General features: G+C 41.6%; 4 non-coding genes across 4 annotated transcripts; all 4 read right to left on the reverse strand.

Annotated features, from left to right (window-relative positions):
* Positions 1-1,912: 1,912 nt before the first annotated feature.
* Positions 1,913-2,000, reverse strand: trnap-ugg (transfer RNA proline (anticodon UGG)). Its single transcript is given in 2 exon segments — positions 1,913-1,948; positions 1,965-2,000. It is a non-coding gene; the product is annotated as a tRNA-Pro (tRNA).
* Positions 2,001-5,042: 3,042 nt separating this feature from the next.
* On the reverse strand, positions 5,043-5,130 carry trnap-ugg (transfer RNA proline (anticodon UGG)). The gene is given in 2 exon segments: positions 5,043-5,078; positions 5,095-5,130. It is a non-coding gene; the product is annotated as a tRNA-Pro (tRNA).
* Positions 5,131-11,303: 6,173 nt separating this feature from the next.
* Positions 11,304-11,391, reverse strand: trnap-ugg (transfer RNA proline (anticodon UGG)). Its single transcript is given in 2 exon segments — positions 11,304-11,339; positions 11,356-11,391. It is a non-coding gene; the product is annotated as a tRNA-Pro (tRNA).
* Positions 11,392-14,433: 3,042 nt separating this feature from the next.
* On the reverse strand, positions 14,434-14,521 carry trnap-ugg (transfer RNA proline (anticodon UGG)). Its single transcript is given in 2 exon segments — positions 14,434-14,469; positions 14,486-14,521. It is a non-coding gene; the product is annotated as a tRNA-Pro (tRNA).
* Positions 14,522-18,251: the final 3,730 nt, after the last annotated feature.

The raw sequence follows: 18,251 nt of genomic DNA on the forward strand, positions 1-18,251 counted from the left end.
TTGTTGAAGCCACAGGTGATAGACAAGCAGGAAAGAGGGAGGGAAATAAAACCAACCCAGACAAAAAGACAATTTAAAACATATATATATTTATTATAATAAGAAAATAAATAAATTTACAATTTTATTGCAAAAAATTGAATTTGATTTGGTTGAAATAAATAAATAATTGTTTCTTAATCTATATATTTTTGATTGAACGAAGTCTGTGCGACTGCATGAAATGCACTGGAAATCAGGGTGTGCAGTCAGTAAATTCCCAAACACAGTAAGCCCATGGTGTAAGACAAGCCACGAGGGAAGATGTGGGCAACAAAGGCCATCTTTTAAAGTCGCGAGTGCTTTTCTGCGGGATCAGACAGAAGCAGCGTGTGCTGTGAAAGAGGTCAAATGTAATAGAGCCAATGCAGGCAGAACAGAAAAGCACATTTATTGTGAAAGTTAAAAAGTAGGGAATGTATGTAAATATATGCATATATAAATATTGATACAGAAATTTATATAAACAAATCGTGTCAGTCAGTCATGTCTTGTCTTGTCTTGATTTGATTTGTATTTGAAAATAAGGGGGAAGGAGCTCATCATGTCACACAGCCCATCCGCAAGCTCTCGCTAAAATCGCTATGTTTCTAACTTATATAATTTGCCTTCTTTCACATGTGGAATAGCAAAATCCCACAGCAAACTCTTCTCCTGTCAGTCAGTCCCTGAATGCGTGTTGAATCAAATCAGTGTGGCTTCAAGTTGCATGTAATGCATTTTTCCTCACATGACATGAAATGCACAGTAATATCGCGCAGAACATTTCCACGCACTCTCTCACTTACACAAACACACCAACAAACTAAAAATTCTGCACTCTCCAAAGGCAGTTTTTGAAATTTGAAATTTGAAATCCGGGACAGACAGCACATTCCTTTTAAACAGATAGATAATGATCCGATACTGATAGCACACCATTTTGGAGTGACAGAGAATGACCCCGGGCAGACCAGCACATCACCTTAAAAGGGATACAGAAACACAATGAACAAAAACAAAGCATTCTGTAAAACTCAGCAGGCCGTGAACATTCTGTGGATGAATTTCCCGGGCTCACGTTCAGTCAGATGATCATTCCGATATTTTAAGAAAAATGTAAAGTTTACAGATTTTTCCTGGAAAATAGCGCCTGGAAAAATAGGCAGCGAGGAAGGACAAAAGGGAATGCCTGTGATACATTGGAGCGTAGGAGTGATTGAATAATAAATGGCACAATGCAAAAAGGCAAAGTGAGTGGTAAGCGGGCAATAAAGTAACAAAGGATGGACCAGAGGAGGTGTTAGTGTGAACAGCAGAACCATTAGCAGACAATGGGAGCGGTGCTTATGATCCGATACGTTGAACCGAATTTTGAGGCCAGAACACTGTAACCTGCCTGGAATGTAGGGTTTGAACGCCTTATAATTAGACTAGGCAGCTTGGCCACCCCGGATCGATTTCCTGCACGGTTTAAATTCGGCAGCCAAGGGACTAAATCCAAAGCCAGCTTCTCACATCTTTTCAGCGCGAGAGAAACAGGACGCACTCATATTCAGGGCAGAGTCTGTTTCACGTTGAATTTGAGATTGACGTTGAATGTATGCTTATCCCTATGGAGGTGAGCTCATGCGTGCAGAAAGGAAGATACACTGATCAAGTATTTGCCGGAATCAAAACGGGGTTTATGTTGTCCAATGAGACGCAGAGCCGAGCACATCTGAGAAACATGAACTTTACTCAGTTCGGTGAGTTTCACTTTGCTCCTGGGAATCTCCAGGATTTTTGGACGCTGTGTGAACAACGGAGTGCAATCACACGTTTTAATTTGAAACATGTCAGTTTTCTCACATGTCGACCGGCTGAGAAGTCCTTTTTTGACAAAAAGTTGGCAGGGCTCGTCCGGGATTTGAACCCGGGATCTCTCGCATTTCAATTATTATAATCCCAAAGCGAGAATCATACCCCTAGACCAACGAGCCGCCGACAGTGAGGAACGTAGCTCTCAGTTTCTGACGTTAGTTTGCTATTCGGCCCATCGTGCCTGTGCTGACTCTCAGAGACCGATTTCATGAGTCCCCCTCTCCATCGTCCTGCTAATGTTTTCCCTTTGATGAAGTGATTATTTTTTGTGACATTACTTCACCAACGAGCTGCATCCTTTTCAGTAAAAGATGAATTTGGCAAAGAGGATAAATGTGATTGAATAAAAAAACTAGGGGAAAATATTTAACACAATAACGACGAAGCTGGGGGCATACTGGATCAGCAGTCCATTGCTTCAACCTGTCAGTCACCTTGTCTCCTATTGACTGCAAAGTCAGACATCCATCCCCTACTTTTTGCATTCAAACAGAAATAATATGCACGAAAATCTACTTCACCACTTGTTTTGCCCGTGCAACCAGATCGACAGTGATGAAAATGTGCCGTTAGCTTCTTAAAGCACACAGCCTTCCTTTACTTCAGGTGAGTGACTGTCCGAGATGGTTGGTTTTGAGGCAGAATCAAAACAAAGAATATAAAATTTCACAAAGCGCGATAGCTGACCACTGCCGGACTCGAACCTGCAATCTTCTGATAAGATCACAATTACAATCGAAATCACACACCTTATCCTTTAGGCCACGCGGCCGCTACCGTCAGTGCATAATTTGTTGTTTTTTATATTGAGAGCAAATTTGGGACAAGGGTTACATCAAGGAGTGGATATCGGAAAACATGAGCATATTTTGAGTAATGAACAGATGCGCTGCGATATGGATGTACACGGACACAGGCAAAGTCAATGTATCTTGAAACACAACAGTTTAACAATTCGGTTATCACAACTGATAATCACATTCCTTTTTAATTGTACAGGATGATCCGGATAATGAGAAAATACGTTTTAAAGGGGCAATTGATGAACCGGAACTGACAACCATCTCGTTGAAACAGACACCGAATGATCCTGGACAGGAAGCACATCCCTCTTACACAGCTGTAGAATTGCCCTTCACGGACAGCAGTTCCCTTTCAGAAGAATAAATTGGAATTTCTATCATTCCTGAATGCAATTGTGTTGTGCGTGAATGAGCGCGGTTCTCATGAGCACGCGGGACTGGGACGGTTGTTGAAGCCACAGGTGATAGACAAGCAGGAAAGAGGGAGGGAAATAAAACCAACCCAGACAAAAAGACAATTTAAAACATATATATATTTATTATAATAAGAAAATAAATAAATTTACAATTTTATTGCAAAAAATTGAATTTGATTTGATTGAAATAAATAAATAATTGTTTCTTAATCTATATATTTTTGATTGAACGAAGTCTGTGCGACTGCATGAAATGCACTGGAAATCAGGGTGTGCAGTCAGTAAATTCCCAAACACAGTAAGCCCATGGTGTAAGACAAGCCACGAGGGAAGATGTGGGCAACAAAGGCCATCTTTTAAAGTCGCGAGTGCTTTTCTGCAGGATCAGACAGAAGCTGCGTGTGCTGTGAAAGAGGTCAAATGTAATAGAGCCAATGCAGGCAGAACAGAAAAGCACATTTATTGTGAAAGTTAAAAAGTAGGGAATGTATGTAAATATATGCATATATAAATATTGATACAGACATTTATATAAACAAAGTCAGTCAGTCAGTCATGTCTTGTCTTGTCTTGATTTGATTTGTATTTGAAAATAAGGGGGAAGGAGCTCATCATGTCACACAGCCCATCCGCAAGCTCTCGCTAAAATCGCTATGTTTCTAACTTATATAATTTGCCTTCTTTCACATGTGGAATAGCAAAATCCCACAGCAGACTCTTCTCCTGTCAGTCAGTACCTGAATGCGTGTTGAATCAAATCAGTGTGGCTTCAAGTTGCATGTAATGCATTTTTCCTCCCATGACATGAAATGCACAGTAAGATCGCGCAGAACGTTTCCACGCACTCTCTCACTTACACAAACAGACCAACAAACTAAAAATTCTGCACTCTCCAAAGGCAGTTTTTGAAATTTGAAATTTGAAATCCGGGAAAGACAGCACATTCCTTTTAAACAGATAGATAATGATCCGATACTGATAGCACACCATTTTGGAGAGACAGAGAATGACCCCGGGCAGACCAGCACATCACCTTAAAAGGGATACAGAAACACAATGAACAAAAACAAAGCATTCTGTAAAACTCAGCAGGCCGTGAACATTCTGTGGATGAATTTCCCGGGCTCACGTTCAGTCAGATGATCATTCCGATATTTTAAGAAAAATGTAAAGTTTACAGATTTTTCCTGGAAAATAGCGCCTGGAAAAATAGGCAGCGAGGAAGGACAAAAGGGAATGCCTGTGATACAGTGGAGCGTAGGAGTGATTGAATAATAAATGGCACAATGGAAAAAGGCAAAGTGAGTGGTAAGCGGGCAATAAAGTAACAAAGGATGGACCAGAGGAGGTGTTAGTGTGAACAGCAGAACCATTAGCAGACAATGGGAGCGGTGCTTATGATCCGATACGTTGAACCGAATGTTGAGGCCAGAACACTATAACCTGCCTGGAATGTAGGGTTTGAACGCCTTTTAATTAGACCAGGCAGCTTGGCCACCCCGGATCGATTTCCTGCACGGTTTAAATTCGGCAGCCAAGGGACTAAATCCAAAGCCAGCTTCTCACATCTTTTCAGCGCGAGAGAAACAGGACGCACTCATATTCAGGGCAGAGTCTGTTTCACGTTGAATTTGAGATTGACGTTGAATGTATGCTTATCCCTATGGAGGTGAGCTCATGCGTGCAGAAAGGAAGATACACTGATCAAGTATTTGCCGGAATCAAAACGGGGTTTATGTTGTCCAATGAGACGCAGAGCCGAGCACATCTGAGAAACATGAACTTTACTCAGTTCGGTGAGTTTCACTTTGCTCCTGGGAATCTCCAGGATTTTTGGACGCTGTGTGAACAACGGAGTGCAATCACACGTTTTAATTTGAAACATGTCAGTTTTCTCACATGTCGACCGGCTGAGAAGTCGTTTTTTGACAAAAGGTTGGCAGGGCTCGTCCGGGATTTGAACCCGGGACATCTCGCATTTCAATTATTATAATCCCAAAGCGAGAATCATACCCCTAGACCAACGAGCCGCCGACAGTGAGGAGCGTAGCTCTCAGTTTCTGACGTTAGTTTGCTATTCGGCCCATCGTGGCTGTGCTGACTCTCAGAGACCGATTTCATGAGTCCCCCTCTCCATCGTTCTGCTAATGTTTTCCCTTTGATGGAGTGATTATTTTTTGTGACATTACTTCATCAACGAGCTGCATCCTTTTCAGTAAAAGGTGAATTTGGCAATGAGGATAAATGTGATTGCATAAAAAAAACTAGGGGAAAATGTTTAACACAATAACGACAAAGCTGGGGGCATACTGGATCAGCAGTCCATTGCTTCAACCTGTCAGTCACCTTGTCTCCTATTTACTGCAAAGTCAGACATCCATCCCCTACTTTTTGCATTCAAACATAAATAATGTGCACGAAAATCTACTTCACCACTTGTTTTGCCCGTGCAACCAGATCGACAGTGATGAAAATTTGCCATTAGCTTCTTAAAGCACACAGCCTTCCTTTACTTCAGGTGAGTGACTGTCCGAGATGGTTGGTTTTGAGGCAGAATCAAAACAAAGATTATAAAATTTCACAAAGTGCGATAACTGACCACTGCCGGACTCTAACCTGCAATCTTCTGATAAGATCACAGTTACAATCGAAATCAGACACCTTATCCTTTAGGCCACGCGGTCGCTACCGTCGGTGCATAATTTGTTGTTTTTTATATTGAGAGCAAATTTGGGACAAGGGTTACATCAAGGAGTGGTTATCGGAAAACATGAGCATATTTTGAGTAATGAACAGATGCGCTGCGATATGGATGTACACGGACACAGGCAAAGTCAATGTATCTTGAAACACAACAGTTTAACAATTCGGTTATCACAGCTGATAATCACACTCCTTTTTAAATGTACAGGATGATCCGGATAATGAGAAAATACGTTTTAAAGGGGCAATTGATGAACCGGAACTGACAACCATCCCGTTGAAACAGACACCGAATGATCCTGGACAGGAAGCACATCCCTCTTACACAGCTGTAGAATTGCCCTTCACGGACAGCAGTTCCCTTTCAGAAGAATAAATTGGAATTTCTATCATTCCTGAATGCAATTGTGTTGTGCGTGAATGAGCGCGGTTCTCATGAGCACGCGGGACTGGGACGGTTGTTGAAGCCACAGGTGATAGACAAGCAGGAAAGAGGGAGGGAACTAAAACCAACCCAGACAAAAAGACAATTTAAAACATATATATATTTATTATAATAAGAAAATAAATAAATTTACAATTTTATTGCAAAAAATTGAATTTAATTTGATTGAAATAAATAAATAATTGTTTCTTAATCTATATATTTTTGATTGAACGAAGTCTGTGCGACTGCATGAAATGCACTGGAAATCAGGGTGTGCAGTCAGTAAATTCCCAAACACAGTAAGCCCATGGTGTAAGACAAGCCACAAGGGAAGATGTGGGCAACAAAGGCCATCTTTTAAAGTCGCGAGTGCTTTTCTGCAGGATCAGACAGAAGCTGCGTGTGCTGTGAAAGAGGTCAAATGTAATAGAGCCAATGCAGGCAGAACAGAAAAGCACATTTATTGTGAAAGTTAAAAAGTAGGCAATGTATGTAAATATATGCATATATAAATATTGATACAGACATTTATATAAACAAAGTCAGTCAGTCAGTCATGTCTTGTCTTGTCTTGATTTGATTTGTATTTGAAAATAAGGGGGAAGGAGCTCATCATGTCACACAGCCCATCCGCAAGCTCTCGCTAAAATCGCTATGTTTCTAACTTATATAATTTGCCTTCTTTCACATGTGGAATAGCAAAATCCCACAGCAGACTCTTCTCCTGTCAGTCAGTCCCTGAATGCGTGTTGAATCAAATCAGTGTGGCTTCAAGTTGCATGTAATGCATTTTTCCTCCCATGACATGAAATGCACAGTAAGATCGCGCAGAACGTTTCCACGCACTCTCTCACTTACACAAACACACCAACAAACTAAAAATTCTGCACTCTCCAAAGGCAGTTTTTGAAATTTGAAATTTGAAATCCGAGACAGACAGCACATTCCTTTTAAACAGATAGATAATGATCCGATACTGATAGCACACCATTTTGGAGAGACAGAGAATGACCCCGGGCAGACCAGCACATCACCTTAAAAGGGATACAGAAACACAATGAACAAAAACAAAGCATTCTGTAAAACTCAGCAGGCCGTGAACATTCTGTGGATGAATTTCCCGGGCTCACGTTCAGTCAGATGATCATTCCGATATTTTAAGAAAAATGTAAAGTTTACAGATTTTTCCTGGAAAATAGCGCCTGGAAAAATAGGCAGCGCGGAAGGACAAAAGGGAATGCCTGTGATACAGTGGAGCGTAGGAGTGATTGAATAATAAATGGCACAATGCAAAAAGGCAAAGTGAGTGGTAAGCGGGCAATAAAGTAACAAAGGATGGACCAGAGGAGGTGTTAGTGTGAACAGCAGAACCTTTAGCAGACAATGGGAGCGGTGCTTATGATCCGATACGTTGAACCGAATGTTGAGGCCAGAACACTATAACCTGCCTGGAATGTAGGGTTTGAACGCCTTTTAATTAGACCAGGCAGCTTGGCCACCCCGGATCGATTTCCTGCACGGTTTAAATTCGGCAGCCAAGGGACTAAATCCAAAGCCAGCTTCTCACATCTTTTCAGCGCGAGAGAAACAGGACGCACTCCTATTCAGGGCAGAGTCTGTTTCACGTTGAATTTGATATTGACGTTGAATGTATGCTTATCCCTATGGAGGTGAGCTCATGCGTGCAGAAAGGAAGATACACTGATCAAGTATTTGCCGGAATCAAAACGGGGTTTATGTTGTCCAATGAGACGCAGAGCCGAGCACATCTGAGAAACATGAACTTTACTCAGTTCGGTAAGTTTCACTTTGCTCCTGGGAATCTCCAGGATTTTTGGACGCTGTTTGAACAACGGAGTGCAATCACACATTTTAATTTGAAACATGTCAGTTTTCTCACATGTCGACCGGCTGAGAAGTCGTTTTTTGACAAAAAGTTGGCAGGGCTCGTCCGGGATTTGAACTCGGGATCTCTCGCATTTCAATTATTATAATCCCAAAGCGAAAATCATACCCCTAGACCAACGAGCCGCCGACAGTGAGGAACGTAGCTCTCAGTTTCTGACGTTAGTTTGCTATTCGGCCCATCGTGCCTGTGCTGACTCTCAGAGACCGATTTCATGAGTCCCCCTCTCCATCGTCCTGCTAATGTTTTCCCTTTGATGAAGTGATTATTTTTTGTGACATTACTTCACCAACGAGCTGCATCCTTTTCAGTAAAAGGTGAATTTGTCAAAGAGGATAAATGTGATTGAATAAAAAAACTAGGGGAAAATGTTTAACACAATAACGACGAAGCTGGGGGCATACTGGATCAGCAGTCCATTGCTTCAACCTGTCAGTCACCTTGTCTCCTATTGACTGCAAAGTCAGACATCCATCCCCTACTTTTTGCATTCAAACAGAAATAATATGCACGAAAATCTACTTCACCACTTGTTTTGCCCGTGCAACCAGATCGACAGTGATGAAAATGTGCCATTAGCTTCTTAAAGCACACAGCCTTCCTTTACTTCAGGTGAGTGACTGTCCGAGATGGTTGGTTTTGAGGCAGAATCAAAACAAAGAATATAAAATTTCACAAAGCGCGATAGCTGACCACTGCAGGACTAGAACCTGCAATCATCTGATAAGATCACAATTACAATCGAAATCAGACACCTTATCCTTTAGGCCACGCAGCCGCTACCGTCAGTGCATAATTTGTTGTTTTTTATATTGAGAGCAAATTTGGGACAAGGGTTACATCAAGGAGTGGATATCGGAAAACATGAGCATATTTTGAGTAATGAACAGATGCGCTGCGATATGGATGTACACGGACACAGGCAAAGTCAATGTATCTTGAAACACAACAGTTTAACAATTCGGTTATCACAACTGATAATCACATTCCTTTTTAAATGTACAGGATGATCCGGATAATGAGAAAATACGTTTTAAAGGGGCAATTGATGAACCGGAACTGACAACCATCCCGTTGAAACAGACACCGAATGATCCTGGACAGGATGCACATCCCTCTTACACAGCTGTAGAATTGCCCTTCACGGACAGCAGTTCCCTTTCAGAAGAATAAATTGGAATTTCCATCATTCCTGAATGCAATTGTGTTGTGCGTGAATGAGCGCGGTTCTCATGAGCACGCGGGACTGGGACGGTTGTTGAAGCCACAGGTGATAGACAAGCAGGAAAGAGGGAGGGAAATAAAACCAACCCAGACAAAAAGACAATTTAAAACATATATATATTTATTATAATAAGAAAATAAATAAATTTACAATTTTATTGCAAAAAATTGAATTTGATTTGATTGAAATAAATAAATAATTGTTTCTTAATCTATATATTTTTGATTGAACGAAGTCTGTGCGACTGCATGAAATGCACTGGAAATCAGGGTGTGCAGTCAGTAAATTCCCAAACACAGTAAGCCCATGGTGTAAGACAAGCCACGAGGGAAGATGTGGGCAACAAAGGCCATCTTTTAAAGTCGCGAGTGCTTTTCTGCACGATCAGACAGAAGCTGCGTGTGCTGTGAAATAGGTCAAATGTAATAGAGCCAATGCAGGCAGAACAGAAAAGCACATTTATTGTGAAAGTTAAAAAGTAGGGAATGTATGTAAATATATGCATATATAAATATTTATACAGAAATTTATATAAACAAAGTCAGTCAGTCAGTCATGTCTTGTCTTGTCTTGATTTGATTTGTATTTGAAAATAAGGGGGAAGGAGCTCATCATGTCACACAGCCCATCCGCAAGCTCTCGCTAAAATCGCTATGTTTCTAACTTATATAATTTGCCTTCTTTCACATGTGGAATAGCAAAATCCCACAGCAGACTCTTCTCCTGTCAGTCAGTCCCTGAATGCGTGTTGAATCAAATCAGTGTGGCTTCAAGTTGCATGTAATGCATTTTTCCTCACATGACATGAAATGCACAGTAATATCGCGCAGAACGTTTCCACGCACTCTCTCACTTACACAAACACACCAACAAACTAAAAATTCTGCACTCTCCAAAGGCAGTTTTTGAAATTTGAAATTTGAAATCCGGGACAGACAGCACATTCCTTTTAAACAGATAGATAATGATCCGATCCTGATAGCACACCATTTTGGAGAGACAGAGAATGACCCCGGGCAGACCAGCACATCACCTTAAAAGGGATACAGAAACACAGTGAACAAAAACAAAGCATTCTGTAAAACTCAGCAGGCCGTGAACATTCTGTGGATGAATTTCCCGGGCTCACGTTCAGTCAGATGATCATTCCGATATTTTAAGAAAAATGTAAAGTTTACAGATTTTTCCTGGAAAATAGCGCCTGGAAAAATAGGCAGCGAGGAAGGACAAAAGGGAATGCCTGTGATACAGTGGAGCGTAGGAGTGATTGAATAATAAATGGCACAATGCAAAAAGGCAAAGTGAGTGGTAAGCGGGCAATAAATTAACAAAGGATGGACCAGAGGAGGTGTTAGTGTGAACAGCAGAACCATTAGCAGACAATGGGAGCGGTGCTTATGATCCGATACGTTGAACCGAATGTTGAGGCCAGAACACTATAACCTGCCTGGATTGTAGGGTTTGAACGCCTTTTAATTAGACCAGGCAGCTTGGCCACCCCGGATCGATTTCCTGCACGGTTTAAATTCGGCAGCCAAGGGACTAAATCCAAAGCCAGCTTCTCACATCTTTTCAGCGCGAGAGAAACAGGACGCACTCATATTCAGGGCAGAGTCTGTTTCACGTTGAATTTGAGATTGACGTTGAAATTATGCTTATCCCTATGGAGGTGAGCTCATGCGTGCAGAAAGGAAGATACACTGATCAAGTATTTGCCGGAATCAAAACGGGGTTTATGTTGTCCAATGAGACGCAGAGCCGAGCACATCTGAGAAACATGAACTTTACTCAGTTCGGTGAGTTTCACTTTGCTCCTGGGAATCTCCAGGATTTTTGGACGCTGTGTGAACAACGGAGTGCAATCACACGTTTTAATTTGAAACAAGTCAGTTTTCTCACATGTCGACCGGCTGAGAAGTCGTTTTTTGACAAAAGGTTGGCAGGGCTCGTCCGGGATTTGAACCCGGGACCTCTCGCATTTCAATTATTATAATCCCAAAGCGAGATTCATACCCCTAGACCAACGAGCCGCCGACAGTGAGGAGCGTAGCTCTCAGTTTCTGACGTTAGTTTGCTATTCGGCCCATCGTGCCTGTGCTGACTCTCAGAGACCGATTTCATGAGTCCCCCTCTCCATCGTTCTGCTAATGTTTTCCCTTTGATGAAGTGATTATTTTTTGTGACATTACTTCATCAACGAGCTGCATCCTTTTCAGTAAAAGGTGAATTTGGCAATGAGGATAAATGTGATTGAATAAAAAAACTAGGGGAAAATGTTTAACACAATAACGACAAAGCTGGGGGCATACGGGATCAGCAGTCCATTGCTTCAACCTGTCAGTCACCTTGTCTCCTATTGACTGCAAAGTCAGACATCCATCCCCTACTTTTTGCATTCAAACATAAATAATGTGCACGAAAATCTACTTCACCACTTGTTTTGCCCGTGCAACCAGATCGACAGTGATGAAAATTTGCCATTAGCTTCTTAAAGCACACAACCTTCCTTTACTTCAGGTGAGTGACTGTCCGAGATGGTTGGTTTTGAGGCAGAATCAAAACAAAGATTATAAAATTTCACAAAGCGCGATAGCTGACCACTGCCGGACTCTAACCTGCAATCATCTGATAAGATCACAGTTACAATCGAAATCAGACACCTTATCCTTTAGGCCACGCGGTCGCTACCGTCGGTGCATAATTTGTTGTTTTTTATATTGAGAGCAAATTTGGGACAAGGGTTACATCAAGGAGTGGATATCGGAAAACATGAGCATATTTTGAGTAATGAACAGATGCGCTGCGATATGGATGTACACGGACACAAGCAAAGTCAATGTATCTTGAAACACAACAGTTTAACAATTCGGTTATCACAGCTGATAATCACACTCCTTTTTAAATGTACAGGATGATCCGGATAATGAGAAAATACGTTTTAAAGGGGCAATTGATGAACCGGAACTGACAACCATCCCGTTGAAACAGACACCGAATGATCCTGGACAGGAAGCACATCCCTCTTACACAGCTGTAGAATTGCCCTTTACGGACAGCAGTTCCCTTTCAGAAGAATAAATTGGAATTTCTATCATTCCTGAATGCAATTGTGTTGTGCGTGAATGAGCGCGGTTCTCATGAGCACGCGGGACTGGGACGGTTGTTGAAGCCACAGGTGATAGACAAGCAGGAAAGAGGGAGGGAAATAAAACCAACACAGACAAAAAGACAATTTAAAACATATATATATTTATTATAATAAGAAAATAAATAAATTTACAATTTTATTGCAAAAAATTGAATTTGATTTGATTGAAATAAATAAATAATTGTTTCTTAATCTATATATTTTTGATTGAACGAAGTCTGTGCGACTGCATGAAATGCACTGGAAATCAGGGTGTGCAGTCAGTAAATACCCAAACACAGTAAGCCCATGGTGTAAGACAAGCCACGAGGGAAGATGTGGGCAACAAAGGCCATCTTTTAAAGTCGCGAGTGCTTTTCTGCGGGATCAGACAGAAGCAGCGTGTGCTGTGAAAGAGGCCAAATGTAATAGAGCCAATGCAGGCAGAACAGAAAAGCACATTTATTGTGAAAGTTAAAAAGTAGGGAATGTATGTAAATATATGCATATATAAATATTGATACAGAAATTTATATAAACAAATCGTGTCAGTCAGTCATGTCTTGTCTTGTCTTGATTTGATTTGTATTTGAAAATAAGGGGGAAGGAGCTCATCATGTCACACAGCCCATCCGCAAGCTCTCGCTAAAATCGCTATGTTTCTAACTTATATAATTTGCCTTCTTTCACATGTGGAATAGCAAAATCCCACAGCAAACTCTTCTCCTGTCAGTCAGTCCCTGAATGCGTGTTGAATCAAATCAGTGTGGCTTCAAGTTGCATGTAATGCATTTTTCCTCACATGACATGAAATGCACAGTAATATCGCGCAGAACGTTTCCACGCACTCTCTCACTTACACAAACACACCAACAAACTAAAAATTCTGCACTCTCCAAAGGCAGTTTTTGAAATTTGAAATTTGAAATCCGGGACAGACAGCACATTCCTTTTAAACAGATAGATAATGATCCGATACTGATAGCACACCATTTTGGAGTGACAGAGAATGACCCCGGGCAGACCAGCACATCACCTTAAAAGGGATACAGAAACACAATGAACAAAAACAAAGCATTCTGTAAAACTCAGCAGGCCGTGAACATTCTGTGGATGAATTTCCCGGGCTCACGTTCAGTCAGATAATCATTCCGATATTTTAAGAAAAATGTAAAGTTTACAGATTTTTCCTGGAAAATAGCGCCTGGAAAAATAGGCAGCGAGGAAGGACAAAAGGGAATGCCTGTGATACATTGGAGCGTAGGAGTGATTGAATAATAAATGGCACAATGCAAAAAGGCAAAGTGAGTGGTAAGCGGGCAATAAAGTAACAAAGGATGGACCAGAGGAGGTGTTAGTGTGAACAGCAGAACCATTAGCAGACAATGGGAGCGGTGCTTATGATCCGATACGTTGAACCGAATTTTGAGGCCAGAACACTGTAACCTGCCTGGAATGTAGGGTTTGAACGCCTTATAATTAGACTAGGCAGCTTGGCCACCCCGGATCGATTTCCTGCACGGTTTAAATTCGGCAGCCAAGGGACTAAATCCAAAGCCAGCTTCTCACATCTTTTCAGCGCGAGAGAAACAGGACGCACTCATATTCAGGGCAGAGTCTGTTTCACGTTGAATTTGAGATTGACGTTGAATGTATGCTTATCCCTATGGAGGTGAGCTCATGCGTGCAGAAAGGAAGATACACTGATCAAGTATTTGCCGGAATCAAAACGGGGTTTATGTTGTCCAATGAGACGCAGAGCCGAGCACATCTGAGAAACATGAACTTTACTCAGTTCGGTGAGTTTCACTTTGCTCCTGGGAATCTCCAGGATTTTTGGACGCTGTGTGAACAACGGAGTGCAATCACACGTTTTAATTTGAAACATGTCAGTTTTCTCACATGTCGACCGGCTGAGAAGTCGTTTTTTGACAAAAAGTTGGCAGGGCTCGTCCGGGATTTGAACCCGGGATCTCTCGCATTTCAATTATTATAATCCCAAAGCGAGAATCATACCCCTAGACCAACGAGCCGCCGACAGTGAGGAACGTAGCTCTCAGTTTCTGACGTTAGTTTGCTATTCGGCCCATCGTGCCTGTGCTGACTCTCAGAGACCGATTTCATGAGTCCCCCTCTCCATCGTCCTGCTAATGTTTTCCCTTTGATGAAGTGATTATTTTTTGTGACATTACTTCACCAACGAGCTGCATCCTTTTCAGTAAAAGGTGAATTTGGCAAAGAGGATAAATGTGATTGAATAAAAAAACTAGGGGAAAATATTTAACACAATAACGACGAAGCTGGGGGCATACTGGATCAGCAGTCCATTGCTTCAACCTGTCAGTCACCTTGTCTCCTATTGACTGCAAAGTCAGACATCCATCCCCTACTTTTTGCATTCAAACAGAAATAATATGCACGAAAATCTACTTCACCACTTGTTTTGCCCGTGCAACCAGATGGACAGTGATGAAAATGTGCCGTTAGCTTCTTAAAGCACACAACCTTCCTTTACTTCAGGTGAGTGACTGTCCGAGATGGTTGGTTTTGAGGCAGAATCAAAACAAAGATTATAAAATTTCACAAAGCGCGATAGCTGACCACTGCCGGACTCTAACCTGCAATCATCTGATAAGATCACAGTTACAATCGAAATCAGACACCTTATCCTTTAGGCCACGCGGTCGCTACCGTCGGTGCATAATTTGTTGTTTTTTATATTGAGAGCAAATTTGGGACAAGGGTTACATCAAGGAGTGGATATCGGAAAACATGCGCATATTTTGAGTAATGAACAGATGCGCTGCGATATGGATGTACACGGACACAAGCAAAGTCAATGTATCTTGAAACACAACAGTTTAACAATTCGGTTATCACAGCTGATAATCACACTCCTTTTTAAATGTACAGGATGATCCGGATAATGAGAAAATACGTTTTAAAGGGGCAATTGATGAACCGGAACTGACAACCATCCCGTTGAAACAGACACCGAATGATCCTGGACAGGAAGCACATCCCTCTTACACAGCTGTAGAATTGCCCTTTACGGACAGCAGTTCCCTTTCAGAAGAATAAATTGGAATTTCTATCATTCCTGAATGCAATTGTGTTGTGCGTGAATGAGCGCGGTTCTCATGAGCACGCGGGACTGGGACGGTTGTTGAAGCCACAGGTGATAGACAAGCAGGAAAGAGGGAGGGAAATAAAACCAACCCAGACAAAAAGACAATTTAAAACATATATATATTTATTATAATAAGAAAATAAATAAATTTACAATTTTATTGCAAAAAATTGAATTTGATTTGATTGAAATAAATAAATAATTGTTTCTTAATCTATATATTTTTGATTGAACGAAGTCTGTGCGACTGCATGAAATGCACTGGAAATCAGGGTGTGCAGTCAGTAAATTCCCAAACACAGTAAGCCCATGGTGTAAGACAAGCCACGAGGGAAGATGTGGGCAACAAAGGCCATCTTTTAAAGTCGCGAGTGCTTTTCTGCGGGATCAGACAGAAGCAGCGTGTGCTGTGAAAGAGGTCAAATGTAATAGAGCCAATGCAGGCAGAACAGAAAAGCACATTTATTGTGAAAGTTAAAAAGTAGGGAATGTATGTAAATATATGCATATATAAATATTGATACAGAAATTTATATAAACAAATCGTGTCAGTCAGTCATGTCTTGTCTTGTCTTGATTTGATTTGTATTTGAAAATAAGGGGGAAGGAGCTCATCATGTCACACAGCCCATCCGCAAGCTCTCGCTAAAATCGCGATGTTTCTAACTTATATAATTTGCCTTCTTTCACATGTGGAATAGCAAAATCCCACAGCAAACTCTTCTCCTGTCAGTCAGTCCCTGAATGCGTGTTGAATCAAATCAGTGTGGCTTCAAGTTGCATGTAATGCATTTTTCCTCACATGACATGAAATGCACAATAATATCGCGCAGAACGTTTCCACGCACTCTCTCACTTACACAAACACACCAACAAACTAAAAATTCTGCACTCTCCAAAGGCAGTTTTTGAAATTTGAAATTTGAAATCCGGGACAGACAGCACATTCCTTTTAAACAGATAGATAATGATCCGATACTGATAGCACACCATTTTGGAGTGACAGAGAATGACCCCGGGCAGACCAGCACATCACCTTAAAAGGGATACAGAAACACAATGCACAAAAACAAAGCATTCTGTAAAACTCAGCAGGCCGTGAACATTCTGTGGATGAATTTCCCGGGCTCACGTTCAGTCAGATGATCATTCCGATATTTTAAGAAAAATGTAAAGTTTACAGATTTTTCCTGGAAAATAGCGCCTGGAAAAATAGGCAGCGAGGAAGGACAAAAGGGAATGCCTGTGATACATTGGAGCGTAGGAGTGATTGAATAATAAATGGTACAATGCAAAAAGGCAAAGTGAGTGGTAAGCGGGCAATAAAGTAACAAAGGATGGACCAGAGGAGGTGTTAGTGTGAACAGCAGAACCATTAGCAGACAATGGGAGCGGTGCTTATGATCCGATACGTTGAACCGAATTTTGAGGCCAGAACACTGTAACCTGCCTGGAATGTAGGGTTTGAACGCCTTATAATTAGACTAGGCAGCTTGGCCACCCCGGATCGATTTCCTGCACGGTTTAAATTCGGCAGCCAAGGGACTAAATCCAAAGCCAGCTTCTCACATCTTTTCAGCGCGAGAGAAACAGGACGCACTCATATTCAGGGCAGAGTCTGTTTCACGTTGAATTTGAGATTGACGTTGAATGTATGCTTATCCCTGTGGAGGTGAGCTCATGCGTGCAGAAAGGAAGATACACTGATCAAGTATTTGCCGGAATCAAAACGGGGTTTATGTTGTCCAATGAGACGCAGAGCCGAGCACATCTGAGAAACATGAACTTTACTCAGTTCGGTAAGTTTCACTTTGCTCCTGGGAATCTCCAGGATTTTTGGACGCTGTGTGAACAACGGAGTGCAATCACACGTTTTAATTTGAAACATGTCAGTTTTCTCACATGTCGACCGGCTGAGAAGTCGTTTTTTGACAAAAGGTTGGCAGGGCTCGACCGGGATTTGAACCCGGGATCTCTCGCATTTCAATTATTATAATCCCAAAGCGAGTATCATACCCCTAGACCAACGAGCCGCCGACAGTGAGGAACGTAGCTCTCAGTTTCTGACGTTAGTTTGCTATTCGGCCCATCGTGCCTGTGCTGACTCTCAGAGACCGATTTCATGAGTCCCCCTCTCCATCGTCCTGCTAATGTTTTCCCTTTGATGAAGTGATTATTTTTTGTGACATTACTTCACCAACGAGCTGCATCCTTTTCAGTAAAAGGTGAATTTGGCAAAGAGGATAAATGTGATTGAATAAAAAAACTAGGGGAAAATATTTAACACAATAACGACGAAGCTGGGGGCATACTGGATCAGCAGTCCAATGCTTCAACCTGTCAGTCACCTTGTCTCCTATTGACTGCAAAGTCAGACATCCATCCCCTACTTTTTGCATTCAAACAGAAATAATATGCACGAAAATCTACTTCACCACTTGTTTTGCCCGTGCAACCAGATCGACAGTGATGAAAATGTGCCATTAGCTTCTTAAAGCACACAGCCTTCCTTTACTTCAGGTGAGTGACTGTCCGAGATGGTTGGTTTTGAGGCAGAATCAAAACAAAGAATATAAAATTTCACAAAGCGCGATAGCTGACCACTGCAGGACTAGAACCTGCAATCATCTGAT

The sequence above is a fragment of the Pristiophorus japonicus genome, unplaced genomic scaffold (genome assembly GCF_044704955.1).
Source record: "Pristiophorus japonicus isolate sPriJap1 unplaced genomic scaffold, sPriJap1.hap1 HAP1_SCAFFOLD_61, whole genome shotgun sequence".
NCBI lineage: Eukaryota > Metazoa > Chordata > Chondrichthyes > Pristiophoridae > Pristiophorus > Pristiophorus japonicus.